Source organism: Tachypleus tridentatus, chromosome 13 (genome assembly GCF_004210375.1).
Source record: "Tachypleus tridentatus isolate NWPU-2018 chromosome 13, ASM421037v1, whole genome shotgun sequence".
Classification (NCBI taxonomy): Eukaryota; Metazoa; Arthropoda; class Merostomata; order Xiphosura; family Limulidae; genus Tachypleus; species Tachypleus tridentatus.
The window spans coordinates 58729489-58750413 of NC_134837.1; the positions used below are offsets into that span (position 1 = coordinate 58729489).

Consider the following 20925-nt stretch of genomic DNA (forward strand, 5'->3'; position numbering starts at 1 on the left):
GCTAATTTAAATAAAACTTGCCAATCTATCGTGTATTTCTAATTTTGTTATAGCCCTAAACTTGCATAAAATATCCCCGATCATAAGAGATAAAATCAAAAACATGCGCAGTCACTACTTGCATGCGCAGTGTTAATCGTTGTGTTTATTTTGCGTACCAGAAGAACGTTTAAAACATGTAAAAGCCAAAAGAATTCAAAAATTTAATTATACCATAATACAGTATAAAAACAATAACAAGGTAAAAAGCATAATAAAACTCAATTCTAAGCTTGCACTTCAAATAACTGCTTCAAAGCACAACAAGAAAGATTGTTTACTTTATTCAGGAGAAAAAACACGTCTTTTTTAATTCCAATTTTTTGTCATTTACATTAGGTTAACATTTAAGCTTCTTCCGAGAACGATAAACTACTTTGTTGTTTATGGATGGTGCCATGCAGTGTTTTTTTTATTTCTTTCACAAAAACGTATTGTAAAGTGTACATTACAAGATAATTATAAGAAGTAAAAGTGTAATTGAAGACTTATAAGATGATAAAGAGTACTATACATAAATCTAATAGAGTGGGACAAAATTGGCTAGATGGAGTTGTGAATTGATGAAATGGTTTAATCTATACAGTGAACATTCGAGTTTGTAAGTGTTATAGACTGGGAAAGAAGAAATATGATGCATAAACTAAAATCTGATTTATAGGAAGGACTTAAAAAAGCCAAAAGAAATAAATTTGAATATATTTAATTAATGAGTTAATATTAGCACCTGATTCATCGGATGAATATACAAAAAACTGGGTGAGCTCTAATCTAATAGAAAAGAATATGAAAACCCAAAAACAAATGGATTGGGTGCTCATTATATATCAGACAAATCCATAGGAAAAAGCTTTAAAATCATAAAAAATAATGACAGATGAAATAAGAGTTTAAACATACGGGGTTAATTAGAAATATCAAATGGTATTGTTTGTGTCTGACGGTCCGACGATAGCTCAGTTGGTAGAGGGGTGGACTGTAGTAGGCTTATAGTTATCCATAGGTCGGTGGTTCAAATCCGCCTCTTCGGATGTTGTTTCGCCCGGCATAGCGAAGCGTTTTGAGGCGTTCGATTCGAAATCCGAGTGTCGCGGGTTCGAATCCCCGTGGCACTAAACATGCTCGCACTTTCAACCGAGGCGGCGTTATCACGTGACGCCCAATCCCACTATTCGTTGGTAAAAGAGCAGCCCAAAAGCTGGCGGTGGTTGTTGATGACTAGGCACCTTTTCTCTAGTCTAACACTTCTAAATTATAGCCTTCGTATACAAAAAAAAAGAGATCATCTATTTCGATTTCTTAAATATAAGAATAGGTAACATGATATATCAATTTTAAGTGATTTCGAAAGAGCTATGATGCTCATACCAACATAAATTTGTTTATTTAACCTTCTGTAAATATTATTCTGTCCCTGAAGTTTGGTGTAGTTATTAATTATTAAACTTTGTTTGGATCGGAACACGTTTTTGTATCAACTCGTGTTTTGATATTTTCCACAGTATTTCCAAACAGATAATTATTTAACATTTTATTTATTTTTTTGAAAATCATAATTACATTTGGTTATAATTTATGCATTTAGATTAATATATTTCTTAGTCAATCAGACTGTTTGAACCCTAACATTTTTTTGCTTTACTCTCATTGATAAAACTCGTTTAAGATTTTTATAGTGAAGAACGTAATTATTCTTATCAAATAAAATTGTCGTTTTATAAATTTAGTAGCTATTCAGTTTTCTGGTGCTAGGGTTATAACTGAACGATAGTTATGTAGATTTTTTGGATATTCTAAATCTACTTTTAAAATATATCCTATTTTTAAATTATCACTCGTTTTCATTACACTAAGAAATAAGATGGTAGAGAAGACCATATAGCTGGATAATAAATTGTTCGAATTTTATCACATGAGTAATTAGTAGGAACTTAATATGCATAAGAATAAACAAAGGAGAGCAAGGATGATTAAAATTATTTTATAACTGGTTTGGCTTTGCGATAGCTAAGACTCACAAGTTACGATTATTCTTTAACTGTTTTGCACAGTATGCGTGTACTGTTACGTATTTCATTTTCGGATTTATTATGTTATGTACGTTGCGTAATACTACTTCACATAATCGGAAATTTTAATAGTAGTTTATCAAATCTATTAATATGTATTAAATTTGTGATATTTCTCAACGAGATTCATTCACACAATTTTCGTTTTTGACACATAATTTTTACTATAGAAATATGAAGATAATAAAATTTACAATAACGTTTATTAGTAATAGTTTTAGTTCATATACAAGTTTTACAAACTTACAGACAACAATGAATGTTATATCCAGTCTAGAACTAAATATATTATAGTTGATTCAAGTCCACGATCAGCAAAAAATTCTGAGTTGATATTGTTGCATCACGCTTAAAATAGCTAGTTCGGTTGGCCTTGTACCGTTAAAACCTACTTCTTACCGAGAGAGATATTTAATTCCTCGTAGTAAACCTAATGTCGAAAAAAATTCACTTAAGAACCTTCATCAAAGTTCGCGACAATACTTTCATTCACTGGTATTTCATACACACCTAGTACATTGTCGATTTCTACGCACACTAACGAACGTTCTAAACAATTCGAGAAAAGGAGGGACTTGAGCAATACACAGTCAACAATATATATCACATGTAAAAAATAAAACTATACACATACAGACTTAGGGACCAACGGTAAATTTGTTCAAGTTTGTGTTTAAATGAATAACACCAACGTAAAATTACAGAAATATATTGATTTATCGTAATAAATTAATAGACCCTAAACGTCAAGATATGTTTACTATTCGATAGGCAATGTTTTTGTTTTATTTATAAGCACAGAAATAAATACATACGTTCTATGGAGGATAGAATTTCTTGTATTAATACTATTTCATTCTTTAGTGTGTATAGATATATCTCTTATACATAAAAGTCATTTTGGTTGATTATTTCTCTGAGGCTAATATCCTTCCAGTTAAGTATTCTGAAAACAGAAAAAAGAATTGCATTAATTCTATTGCGTGTTAATTTGCATTTGATTATTCATCTAATGATTGTTTAAATTGTGTTTTAGAATCTGTTGACGTCATTTATTAAATCTGAAATTAATTTTAGTAGGTGTTTAGATCTAAGTACCAATTAAGTCAGAAGAACTGTGGGAATATAATTTGAATTGTTATTATACGAAAATTTACCAATTCACTGGCTGTGAATGATATCCATCAGCAGTATCATTTTGCGTGCACAATTATTATTAATCATATCTGTATGTAAGCGTTGTGCAAGAGCGATTTTATGATCCTTCAAGAGGAATGGACATTCGTTAGCATCTGTCTGACACAATGTGATTCAAGGTAGATAGCATATTTGTTTAGTTAAGCAATAGAAGGGCCGTATTGGAGACATGGATCTACCCTTCTCGTCGAACTCATAAGGGCCACATGATATATTTATTTTTTCTTACGTGGAATATTTATTCCAATAGGATAATGCTTCATAATGCTTACTGGCCATCCCTGAGATAAAACCAATGAACAGTTTTTTTATTATTGCGTTATTTTATAGCCCATTATAATAGTTTTAGTCTGTCCTACCCAGCTGGTTATTAGAAAACTTTGTGTTTAATACACATAACAGCCTTTTAGATCTCTGAAGAATGTATTACAAGAATCCAATAAGTTTTATTTTTTTTATGCTTTGATCTTTAGCATTCTGTGATAAACATAGGTTTTATTTTCGTTTCCCAGAATGAATTGTAATGTTTCGTTAATATCTAGTTTGCTAATTTAAATAAAACTTGCCAATCTATCGTGTATTTCTAATTTTGTTATAGCCCTAATCTTGCATAAGATATCCCCGATCATAAGAGATAAAAATCAAACAACATGCGCAGTCACTACTTGCATGCGCAGTGTTAATCGTTGTGTTTATTTTGCGTACCAGAAGAACGTTTAAAACATGTAAAAAGCCAAAAGAATCCAAAAAATTTAATTATACCATAATACAGTATAAAAACAATAACAAGGTAAAAAGCATAATAAAACTCAATTCTAAGCTTGCACTTCAAATAACTGCTTCAAAGCACAACAAGAAAGATTGTTTACTTTATTCAGGAGAAAAAACACGTCTTTTTTAATTCCAATTTTTGTCATTTACATTAGGTTAACATTTAAGCTTCTTCCGAGAACGATAAACTACTTTGTTGTTTATGGATGGTGCCATGCGGTGTTTTTTCTATTTCTTTCACAAAAACGTATTGTAAAGTGTACATTACAAGATAATTATAAGAAGTAAAAGTGTAATTGAAGACTTATAAGATGGTAAAGAGTACTATACATAAATCTAATAGAGTGGGACAAAATTGGCTAGATGGAGTTGTGAATTGATGAAATGGTTTAATCTATACAGTGAACATTCGAGTTTGTAAGTGTTATAGACTGGGAAAGGAGAAATATGATGCATAACCTAAAATCTGATTTTATAGGAAGGACTTAAATAAGCCAAAAGAAATAAATTTGAATATATTTAATTAATGAGTTAATATTAGCACCTGATTCATCGGATGAATATACAAAAAACTGGGTGAGCTTCTAATCTAATAGAAAAGAATATGAAAACCCAAAAACAAATGGATTGGGTGCTCATTATATATCAGACAAATCCATAGGAAAAAGCTTTAAAATCATAAAAAATAATGACAGATGAAATAAGAGTTTAAACATACGGGGTTAATTAGAAATATCAAATGGTATTGTTTGTGTCTGACGGTCCGACGATAGCTCAGTTGGTAGAGCGGTGGACTGTAGTAGGCTTATAGTTATCCATAGGTCGGTGGTTCAAATCCGCCTCGTCGGATGTTGTTTTGCCCGGCATACCGAAGCGTTTTGAGGCGTTCGATTCGAAATCCGAGTGTCGCGGGTTCTCGAATCCCCGTGGCACTAAACATGCTCGCACTTTCAACCGAGGCGGCGTTATCACGTGACGCCCAATCCCACTATTCGTTGGTAAAAGAGTAGCCCAAAAGCTGGCGGTGGTTGTTGATGACTAGGCACCTTTTCTCTAGTCTAACACTTCTAAATTATAGCCTTCGTATTACAAAAAAAAAGAGATCATCTATTTCGATTTCTTAAATATAAGAATAGGTAACATGATATATCAATTTTAAGTGATTTCGAAAGAGCTATGATGCTCATACCAACATAAATTTGTTTATTTAACCTTCTGTAAATATTATTCTGTCCCTGAAGTTTGGTGTAGTTATTAATTATTAAACTTTGTTTGGATCGGAACACGTTTTGTATCAACTCGTCTTTTGATATTTTCCACAGTATTTCCAAACAGATAATTATTTAACATTTTATTTATTTTTTTGAAAATCATAATTACATTTGGTTATAATTTATGCATTTAGATTAATATATTTCTTAGTCAATCAGACTGTTTGAACCCTAACATTTTTTTGCTTTACTCTCATTGATAAAACTCGTTTAAGATTTTTATAGTGAAGAACGTAATTATTCTTATCAAATAAAATTGTCGTTTTATAAATTTAGTAGCTATTCAGTTTTCTGGTGCTAGGGTTATAACTGAACGATAGTTATGTAGATTTTTTGGATATTCTAAATCTACTTTTAAAATATATCCTATTTTTAAATTATCACTCGTTTTCATTACACTAAGAAATAAGATGGTAGGGAAGACCATATAGCTGGATAATAAATTGTTCGAATTTTATCACATGAGTAATTAGTAGGAACTTAATATGCATAAGAATAAACAAAGGAGAGCAAGGATGATTAACATTATTTTATAACTGGTTTGGCTTTGCGATAGCTAAGACTCACAAGTTACGATTATTCTTTAACTGTTTTGCACAGTATGCGTGTACTGTTACGTATTTCAGTTTCGGATTTATTATGTTACATACGTTGCGTAATACTACTTCACATAATCGGAAATTTTAATAGTAGTTTATCAAATCTATTAATATGTATTAAATTTGTGATATTTCTCAACGAGATTCATTCACACAATTTTCGTTTTGACACATATTTTTTACTATAGAAATATGAAGATAATACAATTTACAATAACGTTTATTAGTAATAGTTTTAGTTCATATACAAGTTTTACAAACTTACAGACAACAATGAATGTTATATCCAGTCTAGAACTAAATATATTATAGTTGATTCAAGTCCACGATGAGCAAATTAATTCTGAGTTGATATTGTTGCATCTCGCTTAAAATAGCTAGTTCGGTTGGCTTTGTACCGTTAAAACCTACTTCTTGCCGAGAGAGATATTTAATTCCTCGTAGTAAACCTAATGTCGGAACAAATTCACTTAAGAACCTTCATCAAAGTTCGCGACAATACTTTCATTTACTGGTATTTCATACACACCTAGTACATTGTCGATTTCTACGCACACTAACGAACGTTCTAAACAATTCGAGAAAAGGAGGGACTTGAGCAATACACAGTCAACAATATATATCACATGTAAAAAATAAAACTATACACATACAGACTTAGGCACCAACGGTAAATTTGTTCAAGTTTGTGTTTAAATGAATAACACCAACGTAAAATTACAGAAATATATTGATTTATCGTAATAAATTAATAGACCCTAAACGTCAAGATATGTTTGCTATTCGATTGGCAATGTTTTTGTTTTATTTATAAGCACAGAAATAAATACATACGTTCTATGGAGGATAGAATTTCTTGTATTAATACTATTTCATTCTTTAGTGTGTATAGATATATCTCTTATACATAAAAGTCATTTTGGTTGATTATTTCTCTGAGGCTAATATCCTTCCAGTTAAGTATTCTGAAAACAGAAAAAAGAATTGCATTAATTCTATTGCGTGTTAATTTGCATTTGATTATTCATCTAATGATTGTTTAAATTGTGTTTTAGAATCTGTTGACGTCATTTATTAAATCTGAAATTAATTTTAGTAGGTGTTTAGATCTAAGTACCAATTAAGTCAGAAGAACTGTGGGAATATAATTTGAATGGTTATTATACGAAAATTTACCAATTCACTGGCTGTGAATGATATCCATCAGCAGTATCATTTTGCGTGCACAAATATTATTAATCATATCTGTATGTAAGCGTTGTGCAAGAGCGATTTTATGATCCTTCAAGTGGAATGGACATTCGTTAGCATCTGTCTGACACTATGTGATTCAAGGTAGATAGCATATTTGTTTAGTTAAGCAATAGAACGGCCGTATTGGTGACATGGATATACTCTTCTCGTCGAACTCATAAGGGCCACATGATATATTTATTTTTTCTTACGTGGAATATTTCTTCCAATAGGATAATGCTTCATAATGCTTACTGGCCATCCCTGAGAAAAAACCAATGAACCGTTGTTTTTATTATTCCGTTATTTTATAGTACATTATAATACTTTTAGTCTGTCCTACCCAGCTGGTAATTAGAGAACTTTGTGTTTAATACACATAACAGCCTTTTATATCTCTGAAGAATGTATTACAAGCATCCAATAAGTTTTAATTTTTTTATGCTTTGATCTTTAGCATTCTGTGATAAACATAGGTTTTATTTTCGTTTCCCAGAATGAATTGTAATGTTTCGTTAATATCTAGCTTGCTAATTTAAATAAAACTTGCCAATCTATCGTGTATTTCTAATTTTGTTATTGCCCTAAACTTGCATAAGATATCCCCGATCATAAGAGATAAAAATCAAAGAACATGCGCAGTCACTACTTGCATGCGCAGTGTTAATCGTTGTGTTTATTTTGCGTAACGTTTAAAACATGTAAAAAGCCAAAAGAATTCAAAAAATTTAATTATACCATAATACAGTATAAAAACAATAACAAGGTAAAAAGCATAATAAAACTCAATTCTAAGCTTGCACTTCAAATAACTTCTTCAAAGCACAACAAGAAAGATTGTTTACTTTATTCAGGAGAAAAAAACACGTCTTTTCTAATTCGAATTTTTGTCATTTACATTAGGTTAACATTTAAGCTTCTTCCGAGAACGATAAACTACTTTGTTGTTTATGGATGGTGCCATGCAGTGTTTTTTTCTATTTCTTTCACAAAACGTATTGTAAAGTGTACATTACAAGATAATTATAAGAAGTAAAAGTGTAATTGAAGACTTATAAGATGGTAAAGAGTACTATACATAAATCTAATAGAGTGGGACAAAATTGGCTAGATGGAGTGGTGAATTGATGGAATGGTTTAATCTATACAGTGAACATTCGAGTTTGTAAGTGTAATAGACTGGGAAAGGAGAAATATGATGCATAACCTAAAATCTGATTTTATAGGAAGGACTTAAATAAGCCAAAAGAAATAAATTTGAATATATTTAATTAATGAGTTAATATTAGCACCTGATTCATCGGATGAATATACAAAAAACTGGGTGAGCTCCTAATCTAATAGAAAAGAATATGAAAACCCAAAAACAAATGGATTGGGTGCTCATTATATATCAGACAAATCCATAGGAAAAAGCTTTAAAATCATAAAAAATAATGACAGATGAAATAAGAGTTTATACCTACGGGGTTAATTAGAAATATCAAATGGTAGTGTTTGTGTCTGACGGTCCGACGATAGCTCAGTTGGTAGAGCGGTGGACTGTAGTAGGCTTATAGTTATCCATAGGTCGGTGGTTCAAATCCGCCTCGTCGGATGTTGTTTTGCCCGGCATAACGAAGCGTTTTGAGGCGTTCGACTCGAAATCCGAGCGTCGCGGGATTGAATCCCCGTGGCACTAAACATGCTCGCACTTTCAACCGAGGGGGCGTTATCACGTGACGCCCAATCCCACTATTCGTTGGTAAAAGAGCAGCCCAAAAACTGGCGGTGGTTGTTGATGACTAGGTACCTTTTCTCTAGTCTAACACTGGTAAATTATAGCCTTCGTATTACAAAAAAAAAGAGAGATCATCTATTTCGATTTCTTAAATATAAGAATAGGCAACATGATATATCAATTTTAAGTGATTTCGAAAGAGCTATGATGCTCATACCAACATAAATTTGTTTATTTAACCTTCTGTAAATATTATTCTGTCCCTGAAGTTTGGTGTAGTTATTAATTATTAAACTTTGTTTGGATCGGAACACGTTTTTGTATCAACTCGTGTTTTGATATTTTCCACAGTATTTCCAAACAGATAATTATTTAACATTTTATTTATTTTTTTGAAAATTATAATTACATTTGGTTATAATTTATGCATTTAGATTAATATATTTCTTAGTCAATCAGACTGTTTGAACCCTAACATTTTTTTGCTTTACTCTCATTGATAAAACTCGTTTAAGATTTTTATAGTGAAGAACGTAATTATTCTTATCAAATAAAATTGTCGTTTTATACATTTAGTAGCTATTCAGTTTTCTGGTGCTAGGGTTATAACTGAACGATAGTTATGTAGATTTTTTGGATATTCTAAATCTACTTTTAAAATATATCCTATTTTTAAATTATCACTCGTTTTCATTACACTAAGAAATAAGATGGTAGGGAAGACCCTATAGCTGGATAATAAATTGTTCGAATTTTATCACATGAGTAATTAGTAGGAACTTAATACGCATAAGAATAAACAAAGGAAAGCGAGGATGATTAAAATTATTTTATAACTGGTTTGGCTTTGCGATAGCTAAGACTCACAAGTTACGATTATTCTTTAACTGTTTTGCACAGTATGCGTGTACTGTTACGTATTTCAGTTTCGGATTTATTATGTTACATACGTTGCGTAATACTACTTCACATAATCGGAAATTTTAATAGTAGTTAATCAAATCTATTAATATGTATTAAATTTGTGATATTTCTCAACGAGATTCATTCACACAATTTTCGTTTTTGACACATATTTTTTACTATAGAAATATGAAGATAATACAATTTACAATAACGTTTATTAGTAATAGTTTTAGTTTATATACAAGTTTTACAAATTTACAGACAACAGTGAATATTATATCCAGTCTAGAACTAAATATATTATAGTTGATTCAAGTCCACGATGAGCAAATTAATTCTGAGTTGATATTGTTGCATCTCGCTTAAAATAGCTAGTTCGGTTGGCTTTGTACCGTTAAAACCTACTTCTTGCCGAGAGAGATATTTAATTCCTCGTAGTAAACCTAATGTCGGAACAAATTCACTTAAGAACCTTCATCAAAGTTCGCGACAATACTTTCATTTACTGGTATTTGATACACACCTAGTACATTGTCGATTTCTACGCACTCTAACGAACGTTTTAAAAAATTCGAGAAAAGGCGGGACTTGAGCAATACACAGTCAACAATATATATCACATGTAAAAAATAAAACTATACACATACAGACTTAGGGACCAACGGTAAATTTGTTCAAGTTTGTGTTTAAATGAATAACACCAACGTAAAATTACAGAAATATATTGATTTATCGTAATAAATTAATAGTCCCTAAACGTCAAGATATGTTTACTATTCGATTGGCAATGTTTTTGTTTTATTTATAAGCACAGAAATAAATACATACCTTCTATAGAGGATAGAATTTCTTGTATTAATACTATTTCATTCTTTAGTGTGTATAGATATATCTTTTATACATAAAAGTCATTTTGGTTGATTATTTCTCTGAGGCTAATATCCTTCCAGTTAAGTATTCTGAAAACAGAAAAAAGAATTGCATTAATTCTATTGCGTGTTAATTTGCATTTGATTATTCATCTAATGATTGTTTAAATTGTGTTTTAGAATCTGTTGACGTCATTTATTAAATCTGAAATTAATTTTAGTAGGTGTTTAGATCTAAGTACCAATTAAGTCAGAAGAACTGTGGGAATATAATTTGAATGGTTATTATACGAAAATTTACCAATTCACTGGCTGTGAATGATATCCATCAGCAGTATCATTTTGCGTGCACAAATATTATTAATCATATCTGTATGTAAGCGTTGTGCAAGAGCGATTTTATGATCCTTCAAGTGGAATGGACATTCGTTAGCATCTGTCTGACACTATGTGATTCAAGGTAGATAGCATATTTGTTTAGTTAAGCAATAGAAGGGCCGTATTGGTGACATGGATATACTCTTCTCGTCGAACTCATAAGGGCCACATGATATATGTATTTTTTCTTACGTGGAATATTTTTTCCAATAGGATAATGCTTCATAATGCTTACTGGCCATCCCTGAGAAAAAACCAATGAACCGTTGTTTTTATTATTCCGTTATTTTATAGTACATTATAATACTTTTAGTCTGTCCTACCCAGCTGGTAATTAGAGAACTTTGTGTTTAATACACATAACAGCCTTTTATATCTCTGAAGAATGTATTACAAGCATCCAATAAGTTTTAATTTTTTTATGCTTTGATCTTTAGCATTCTGTGATAAACATAGGTTTTATTTTCGTTTCCCAGAATGAATTGTAATGTTTCGTTAATATCTAGCTTGCTAATTTAAATAAAACTTGCCAATCTATCGTGTATTTCTAATTTTGTTATTGCCCTAAACTTGCATAAGATATCCCCGATCATAAGAGATAAAAATCAAACAACATGCGCAGTCACTACTTGCATGCGCAGTGTTAATCGTTGTGTTTATTTTGCGTACCACAAAAACGTTTAAAACATGTAAAAAGCCAAAAGAATTCAAAAAATTTAATTATACCATAATACAGTATAAAAACAATAACAAGGTAAAAAGCATAATAAAACTCAATTCTAAGCTTGCACTTCAAATAACTTCTTCAAAGCACAACAAGAAAGATTGTTTACTTTATTCAGGAGAAAAAAACACGTCTTTTCTAATTCGAATCTTTTGTCATTTACATTAGGTTAACATTTAAGCTTCTTCCGAGAACGATAAACTACTTTGTTGTTTATGGATGGTGCCATGCGGTGTTTTTTTCTATTTCTTTCACAAAAACGTATTGTAAAGTGTACATTACAAGATAATTATAAGAAGTAAAAGTGTAATTGAAGACTTATAAGATGGTAAAGAGTACTATACATAAATCTAATAGAGTGGGACAAAATTGGCTAGATGGAGTGGTGAATTGATGGAATGGTTTAATCTATACAGTGAACATTCGAGTTTGTAAGTGTAATAGACTGGGAAAGGAGAAATATGATGCATAACCTAAAATCTGATTTTATAGGAAGAAATTAAATAAGCCAAAAGAAATAAATTTGAATATATTTAATTAATGAGTTAATATTAGCACCTGATTCATCGGATGAATATACAAAAAACTGGGTGAGCTCCTAATCTAATAGAAAAGAATATGAAAACCCAAAAACAAATGGATTGGGTGCTCATTATATATCAGACAAATCCATAGGAAAAAGCTTTAAAATCATAAAAAATAATGACAGATGAAATAAGAGTTTATACCTACGGGGTTAATTAGAAATATCAAATGGTAGTGTTTGTGTCTGACGGTCCGACGATAGCTCAGTTGGTAGAGCGGTGGACTGTAGTAGGCTTATAGTTATCCATAGGTCGGTGGTTCAAATCCGCCTCGTCGGATGTTGTTTTGCCCGGCATAACGAAGCGTTTTGAGGCGTTCGACTCGAAATCCGAGCGTCGCGGGATTGAATCCCCGTGGCACTAAACATGCTCGCACTTTCAACCGAGGGGCGTTATCACGTGACGCCCAATCCCACTATTCGTTGGTAAAAGAGCAGCCCAAAACTGGCGGTGGTTGTTGATGACTAGGTACCTTTTCTCTAGTCTAACACTGGTAAATTATAGCCTTCGTATTACAAAAAAAAAGAAATCATCTATTTCGATTTCTTTAATATAAGAATAGGCAACATGATATATCAATTTTAAGTGATTTCGAAAGAGCTATGATGCTCATACCAACATAAATTTGTTTATTTAACCTTCTGTAAATATTATTCTGTCCCTGAAGTTTGGTGTAGTTATTAATTATTAAACTTTGTTTGGATCGGAACACGTTTTTGTATCAACTCGTGTTTTGATATTTTCCACAGTATTTCCAAACAGATAATTATTTAACATTTTATTTATTTTTTTGAAAATTATAATTACATTTGGTTATAATTTATGCATTTAGATTAATATATTTCTTAGTCAATCAGACTGTTTGAACCCTAACATTTTTTTGCTTTACTCTCATTGATAAAACTCGTTTAAGATTTTTATAGTGAAGAACGTAATTATTCTTATCAAATAAAATTGTCGTTTTATACATTTAGTAGCTATTCAGTTTTCTGGTGCTAGGGTTATAACTGAACGATAGTTATGTAGATTTTTTGGATATTCTAAATCTACTTTTAAAATATATCCTATTTTTAAATTATCACTCGTTTTCATTACACTAAGAAATAAGATGGTAGGGAAGACCCTATAGCTGGATAATAAATTGTTCGAATTTTATCACATGAGTAATTAGCAGGAACTTAATACGCATAAGAATAAACAAAGGAAAGCGAGGATGATTAAAATTATTTTATAACTGGTTTGGCTTTGCGATAGCTAAGACTCACAAGTTACGATTATTCTTTAACTGTTTTGCACAGTATGCGTGTACTGTTACGTATTTCAGTTTCGGATTTATTATGTTACATACGTTGCGTAATACTACTTCACATAATCGGAAATTTTAATAGTAGTTAATCAAATCTATTAATATGTATTAAATTTGTGATATTTCTCAACGAGATTCATTCACACAATTTTCGTTTTTGACACATATTTTTTACTATAGAAATATGAAGATAATACAATTTACAATAACGTTTATTAGTAATAGTTTTAGTTTATATACAAGTTTTACAAATTTACAGACAACAGTGAATATTATATCCAGTCTAGAACTAAATATATTATAGTTGATTCAAGTCCACGATGAGCAAATTAATTCTGAGTTGATATTGTTGCATCTCGCTTAAAATAGCTAGTTCGGTTGGCTTTGTACCGTTAAAACCTACTTCTTGCCGAGAGAGATATTTAATTCCTCGTAGTAAACCTAATGTCGGAACAAATTCACTTAAGAACCTTCATCAAAGTTCGCGACAATACTTTCATTTACTGGTATTTGATACACACCTAGTACATTGTCGATTCTTACGCACTCTAACGAACGTTTTAAAAAATTCGAGAAAAGGCGGGACTTGAGCAATACACAGTCAACAATATATATCACATGTAAAAAATAAAACTATACACATACAGACTTAGGGACCAACGGTAAATTTGTTCAAGTTTGTGTTTAAATGAATAACACCAACGTAAAATTACAGAAATATATTGATTTATCGTAATAAATTAATAGTCCCTAAACGTCAAGATATGTTTACTATTCGATTGGCAATGTTTTTGTTTTATTTATAAGCACAGAAATAAATACATACCTTCTATAGAGGATAGAATTTCTTGTATTACTACTATTTCATTCTTTAGTGTGTATAGATATATCTTTTATACATAAAAGTCATTTTGGTTGATTATTTCTCTGAGGCTAATATCCTTCCAGTTAAGTATTCTGAAAACAGAAAAAAGAATTGCATTAATTCTATTGCGTGTTAATTTGCATTTGATTATTCATCTAATGATTGTTTAAATTGTGTTTTAGAATCTGTTGACGTCATTTATTAAATCTGAAATTAATTTTAGTAGGTGTTTAGATCTAAGTACCAATTAAGTCAGAAGAACTGTGGGAATCTAATTTGAATGGTTATTATTCGAAAATTTACCAATTCACTGGCTGTGAATGATATCCATCAGCAGTATCATTTTGCGTGCACAATTATTATTAATCATATCTGTATGTAAGCGTTGTGCAAGAGCGATTTTATGATCCTTCAAGTGGAATGGACATTCGTTTTCATCTGTCTGACACTATGTGATTCAAGGTAGATAGCATATTTGTTTAGTTAAAAAATAGAACGGCCGTATTGGTGACATGGATATACTCTTCTCGTCGAACTCATAAGGGCCACATGATATATGTATTTTTTCTTACGTGGAATATTTTTTCCAATAGGATAATGCTTCATAATGGTTAGTGGCCATCCCTGAGAAAAAACCAATGAACCGTTGTTTTTATTATTCCGTTATTTTATAGTACATTATAATACTTTTAGTCTGTCCTACCCAGCTGGTAATTAGAGAACTTTGTGTTTAATACACATAACAGCCTTTTATATCTCTGAAGAATGTATTACAAGCATCCAATAAGTTTTAATTTTTTTATGCTTTGATCTTTAGCATTCTGTGATAAACATAGGTTTTATTTTCGTTTCCCAGAATGAATTGTAATGTTTCGTTATTATCTAGCTTGCTAATTTAAATAAAACTTGCCAATCTATCGTGTATTTCTAATTTTGTTATTGCCCTAAACTTGCATAAGATATCCCCGATCATAAGAGATAAAAATCAAACAACATGCGCAGTCACTACTTGCATGCGCAGTGTTAATCGTTGTGTTTATTTTGCGTACCACAAAAACGTTTAAAACATGTAAAAGCCAAAAGAATTCAAAAAATTTAATTATACCATAATACAGTATAAAACAATAACAAGGTAAAAAGCATAATAAAACTCAATTCTAAGCTTGCACTTCAAATAACTTCTTCAAAGCACAACAAGAAAGATTGTTTACTTTATTCAGGAGAAAAAAACACGTCTTTTCTAATTCGAATCTTTTGTCATTTACATTAGGTTAACATTTAAGCTTCTTCCGAGAACGATAAACTACTTTGTTGTTTATGGATGGTGCCATGCGGTGTTTTTTTCTATTTCTTTCACAAAAACGTATTGTAAAGTGTACATTACAAGATAATTATAAGAAGTAAAAGTGTAATTGAAGACTTATAAGATGGTAAAGAGTACTATACATAAATCTAATAGAGTGGGACAAAATTGGCTAGATGGAGTTGTGAATTGATGGAATGGTTTAATCTATACAGTGAACATTCGAGTTTGTAAGTGTAATAGACTGGGAAAGGAGAAATATGATGCATAACCTAAAATCTGATTTTATAGGAAGGACTTAAATAAGCCAAAAGAAATAAATTTGAATATATTTAATTAATGAGTTAATATTAGCACCTGATTCATCGGATGAATATACAAAAAACTGGGTGAGCTCCTAATCTAATAGAAAAGAATATGAAAACCCAAAAACAAATGGATTGGGTGCTCATTATATATCAGACAAATCCATAGGAAAAATAATTGAAATCATAAAATATATAATGACAGATGAAATAAGAGTTTATACCTACGGGGTTAATTAGAAATATCAAATGGTAGTGTTTGTGTCTGACGGTCCGACGATAGCTCAGTTGGTAGAGCGGTGGACTGTAGTAGGCTTATAGTTATCCATAGGTCGGTGGTTCAAATCCGCCTCGTCGGATGTTGTTTTGCCCGGCATAACGAAGCGTTTTGAGGCGTTCGACTCGAAATCCGAGCGTCGCGGGATTGAATCCCCGTGGCACTAAACATGCTCGCACTTTCAACCGAGGGGGCGTTATCACGTGACGCCCAATCCCACTATTCGTTGGTAAAAGAGCAGCCCAAAACTGGCGGTGGTTGTTGATGACTAGGTACCTTTTCTCTAGTCTAACACTGGTAAATTATAGCCTTCGTATTACAATAAAAAAAAGAGATCATCTATTTCGATTTCTTTAATATAAGAATAGGCAACATGATATATCAATTTTAAGTGATTTCGAAAGAGCTATGATGCTCATACCAACATAAATTTGTTTATTTAACCTTCTAAAAATATTATTCTGTCCCTGAAGTTTGGTGTAGTTATTAATTATTAAACTTTGTTTGGATCGGAACACGTTTTTGTATCAACTCGTGTTTTGATATTTTCCACAGTATTTCCAAACAGATAATTATTTAACATTTTATTTATTTTTTTGAAAATTATAATTACATTTGGTTATAATTTATGCATTTAGATTAATATATTTTTTAGCCAATCAGACTGTTTGAATCCTAACATTTTTTTGCTTTACTCTCATTGATAAAACTCGTTTAAGATTTTTATAGTGAAGAACGTAATTATTCTTATCAAATAAAATTGTCGTTTTATACATTTAGTAGCTATTCAGTTTTCTGGTGCTAGGGTTATAACTGAACGATAGTTATGTAGATTTTTTGGATATTCTAAATCTACTTTTAAAATATATCCTATTTTTAAATTATCACTCGTTTTCATTACACTAAGAAATAAGATGGTAGGGAAGACCCTATAGCTGGATAATAAATTGTTCGAATTTTATCACATGAGTAATTAGCAGGAACTTAATACGCATAAGAATAAACAAAGGACAGCGAGGATGATTAAAATTATTTTATAACTGGTTTGGCTTTGCGATAGCTAAGACTCACAAGTTACGATTATTCTTTAACTGTTTTGCACAGTATGCGTGTACTGTTACGTATTTCAGTTTCGGATTTATTATGTTACATACGTTGCGTAATACTACTTCACATAATCGGAAATTTTAATAGTAGTTAATCAAATCTATTAATATGTATTAAATTTGTGATATTTCTCAACGAGATTCATTCACACAATTTTCGTTTTCGACACATATTTTTTACTATAGAAATATGAAGATAATACAATTTACAATAACGTTTATTAGTAATAGTTTTAGTTTATATACAAGTTTTACAAATTTACAGACAACAGTGAATATTATATCCAGTCTAGAACTAAATATATTATAGTTGATTCAAGTCCACGATGAGCAAATTAATTCTGAGTTGATATTGTTGCATCTCGCTTAAAATAGCTAGTTCGGTTGGCTTTGTACCGTTAAAACCTACTTCTTGCCGAGAGAGATATTTAATTCCTCGTAGTAAACCTAATGTCGGAACAAATTCACTTAAGAACCTTCATCAAAGTTCGCGACAATACTTTCATTTACTGGTATTTGATACACACCTAGTACATTGTCGATTCTTACGCACGCTAACGAACGTTCTAAACAATTCGAGAAAAGGCGGGACTTGAGCAATACACAGTCAACAATATATATCACATGTAAAAAATAAAACTATACACATACAGACTTAGGCACCAACGGTAAATTTGTTCAAGTTTGTGTTTAAATGAATAACACCAACGTAAAATTACAGAAATATATTGATTTATCGTAATAAATTAATAGTCCCTAAACGTCAAGATATGTTTACTATTCGATTGGCAATGTTTTTGTTTTATTTATAAGCACAGAAATAAATACATACCTTCTATAGAGGATAGAATTTCTTGTATTAATACTATTTCATTCTTTAGTGTGTATAGATATATCTTTTATACATAAAAGTCATTTTGGTTGATTATTTCTCTGAGGCTAATATCCTTCCAGTTAAGTATTCTGAAAACAGAAAAAAGAATTGCATTAATTCTATTGCGTGTTAATTTGCATTTGATTATTCATCTAATGATTGTTTAAATTGTGTTTTAGAATCTGTTGACGTCATTTATTAAATCTGAAATTAATTTTAGTAGGTGTTTAGATCTAAGTACCAATTAAGTCAGAAGAACTGTGGGAATATAATTTGAATGGTTATTATACGAAAATTTACCAATTCACTGGCTGTGAATGATATCCATCAGCAGTATCATTTTGCGTGCACAATTATTATTAATCATATCTGTATGTAAGCGTTGTGCAAGAGCGATTTTATGATCCTTCAAGTGGAATGGACATTCGTTAGCATCTGTCTGACACTATGTGATTCAAGGTAGATAGCATATTTGTTTAGTTAAGAAATAGAACGGCCGTATTGGTGACATGGATATACTCTTCTCGTCGAACTCATAAGGGCCACATGATATATGTATTTTTTCTTACGTGGAATATTTTTTCCAATAGGATAATGCTTCATAATGCTTACTGGCCATCCCTGAGATAAAACCAATGAACCGTTGTTTTTATTATTCCGTTATTTTATAGTACATTATAATACTTTTAGTCTGTCCTACCCAGCTGGTTATTAGAGAACTTTGTGTTTAATACACATAACAGCCTTTTATATCTCTGAAGAATGTATTACAAGCATCCAATAAGTTTTAATTTTTTTATGCTTTGATCTTTAGCATTCTGTGATAAACATAGGTTTTATTTTCGTTTCCCAGAATGAATTGTAATGTTTCGTTAATATCTAGCTTGCTAATTTAAATAAAACTTGCCAATCTATCGTGTATTTCTAATTTTGTTATTGCCCTAAACTTGCATAAGATATCCCCGATCATAAGAGATAAAAATCAAACAACATGCGCAGTCACTACTTGCATGCGCAGTGTTAATCGTTGTGTTTATTTTGCGTACCACAAAAACGTTTAAAACATGTAAAAAGCCAAAAGAATTCAAAAAATTTAATTATACCATAATACAGTATAAAAACAATAACAAGGTAAAAAGCATAATAAAACTCAATTCTAAGCTTGCACTTCAAATAACTTCTTCAAAGCACAACAAGAAAGATTGTTTACTTTATTCAGGAGAAAAAAACACGTCTTTTCTAATTCGAATCTTTTGTCATTTACATTAGGTTAACATTTAAGCTTCTTCCGAGAACGATAAACTACTTTGTTGTTTATGGATGGTGCCATGCGGTGTTTTTTCTATTTCTTTCACAAAAACGTATTGTAAAGTGTACATTACAAGATAATTATAAGAAGTAAAAGTGTAATTGAAGACTTATAAGATGGTAAAGAGTACTATACATAAATCTAATAGAGTGGGACAAAATTGGCTAGATGGAGTGGTGAATTGATGGAATGGTTTAATCTATACAGTGAACATTCGAGTTTGTAAGTGTAATAGACTGGGAAAGGAGAAATATGATGCATAACCTAAAATCTGATTTTATAGGAAGGACTTAAATAAGCCAAAAGAAATAAATTTGAATATATTTAATTAATGAGTTAATATTAGAACCTGATTCATCGGATGAATATACAAAAACTGGGTGAGCTCCTAATCTAATAGAAAAGAATATGAAAACCCAAAAACAAATGGATTGGGTGCTCATTATATATCAGACAAATCCATAGGAAAAAGCTTTAAAATCATAAAAAATAATGACAGATGAAATAAGAGTTTATACCTACGGGGTTAATTAGAAATATCAAATGGTAGTGTTTGTGTCTGACGGTCCGACGATAGCTCAGTTGGTAGAGCGGTGGACTGTAGTAGGCTTATAGTTATCCATAGGTCGGTGGTTCAAATCCGCCTCGTCGGATGTTGTTTTGCCCGGCATAACGAAGCGTTTTGAGGCGTTCGACTCGAAATCCGAGCGTCGCGGGATTGAATCCCGTGGCACTAAACATGCTCGCACTTTCAACCGAGGCGGCGTTATCACGTGACGCCCAATCCCACTATTCGTTGGTAAAAGAGCAGCCCAAAAACTGGCGGTGGTTGTTGATGACTAGGTACCTTTTCTCTAGTCTAACACTGGTAAATTATAGCCTTCGTATTACAATAAAAAAAGAGATCATCTATTTCGATTTCTTAAATATAAGAATAGGCAACATGATATATCAATTTTAAGTGATTTCGAAAGAGCTATGATGCTCATACCAACATAAATTTGTTTATTTAACCTTCTGTAAATATTATTCTGTCCCTGAAGTTTGGTGTAGTTATTAATTATTAAACTTTGTTTGGATCGGAACACGTTTTTGTATCAACTCGTGTTTTGATATTTTCCACAGTATTTCCAAACAGATAATTATTTAACATTTTATTTATTTTTTGAAAATTATAATTACATTTGGTTATAATTTATGCATTTAGATTAATATATTTC

The 20925-nt window shown here is 31.0% G+C and overlaps 6 non-coding genes across 6 annotated transcripts; all 6 read left to right on the top strand.

Moving 5' to 3' along the window:
* The first annotated feature begins 984 nt into the window (after window positions 1-984).
* On the top strand, window positions 985-1070 carry TRNAY-GUA (transfer RNA tyrosine (anticodon GUA)). Its single transcript is given in 2 exon segments — window positions 985-1021; window positions 1035-1070. It is a non-coding gene; the product is annotated as a tRNA-Tyr (tRNA).
* A 3769-nt stretch (window positions 1071-4839) lies between these two features.
* On the top strand, window positions 4840-4925 carry TRNAY-GUA (transfer RNA tyrosine (anticodon GUA)). The gene is given in 2 exon segments: window positions 4840-4876; window positions 4890-4925. It is a non-coding gene; the product is annotated as a tRNA-Tyr (tRNA).
* A 3765-nt stretch (window positions 4926-8690) lies between these two features.
* Window positions 8691-8776, top strand: TRNAY-GUA (transfer RNA tyrosine (anticodon GUA)). The gene is given in 2 exon segments: window positions 8691-8727; window positions 8741-8776. It is a non-coding gene; the product is annotated as a tRNA-Tyr (tRNA).
* Window positions 8777-12553: 3777 nt separating this feature from the next.
* Window positions 12554-12639, top strand: TRNAY-GUA (transfer RNA tyrosine (anticodon GUA)). Its single transcript is given in 2 exon segments — window positions 12554-12590; window positions 12604-12639. It is a non-coding gene; the product is annotated as a tRNA-Tyr (tRNA).
* A 3773-nt stretch (window positions 12640-16412) lies between these two features.
* TRNAY-GUA (transfer RNA tyrosine (anticodon GUA)) lies at window positions 16413-16498 on the top strand. Its single transcript is given in 2 exon segments — window positions 16413-16449; window positions 16463-16498. It is a non-coding gene; the product is annotated as a tRNA-Tyr (tRNA).
* Window positions 16499-20272: 3774 nt separating this feature from the next.
* TRNAY-GUA (transfer RNA tyrosine (anticodon GUA)) lies at window positions 20273-20358 on the top strand. The gene is given in 2 exon segments: window positions 20273-20309; window positions 20323-20358. It is a non-coding gene; the product is annotated as a tRNA-Tyr (tRNA).
* Window positions 20359-20925: the final 567 nt, after the last annotated feature.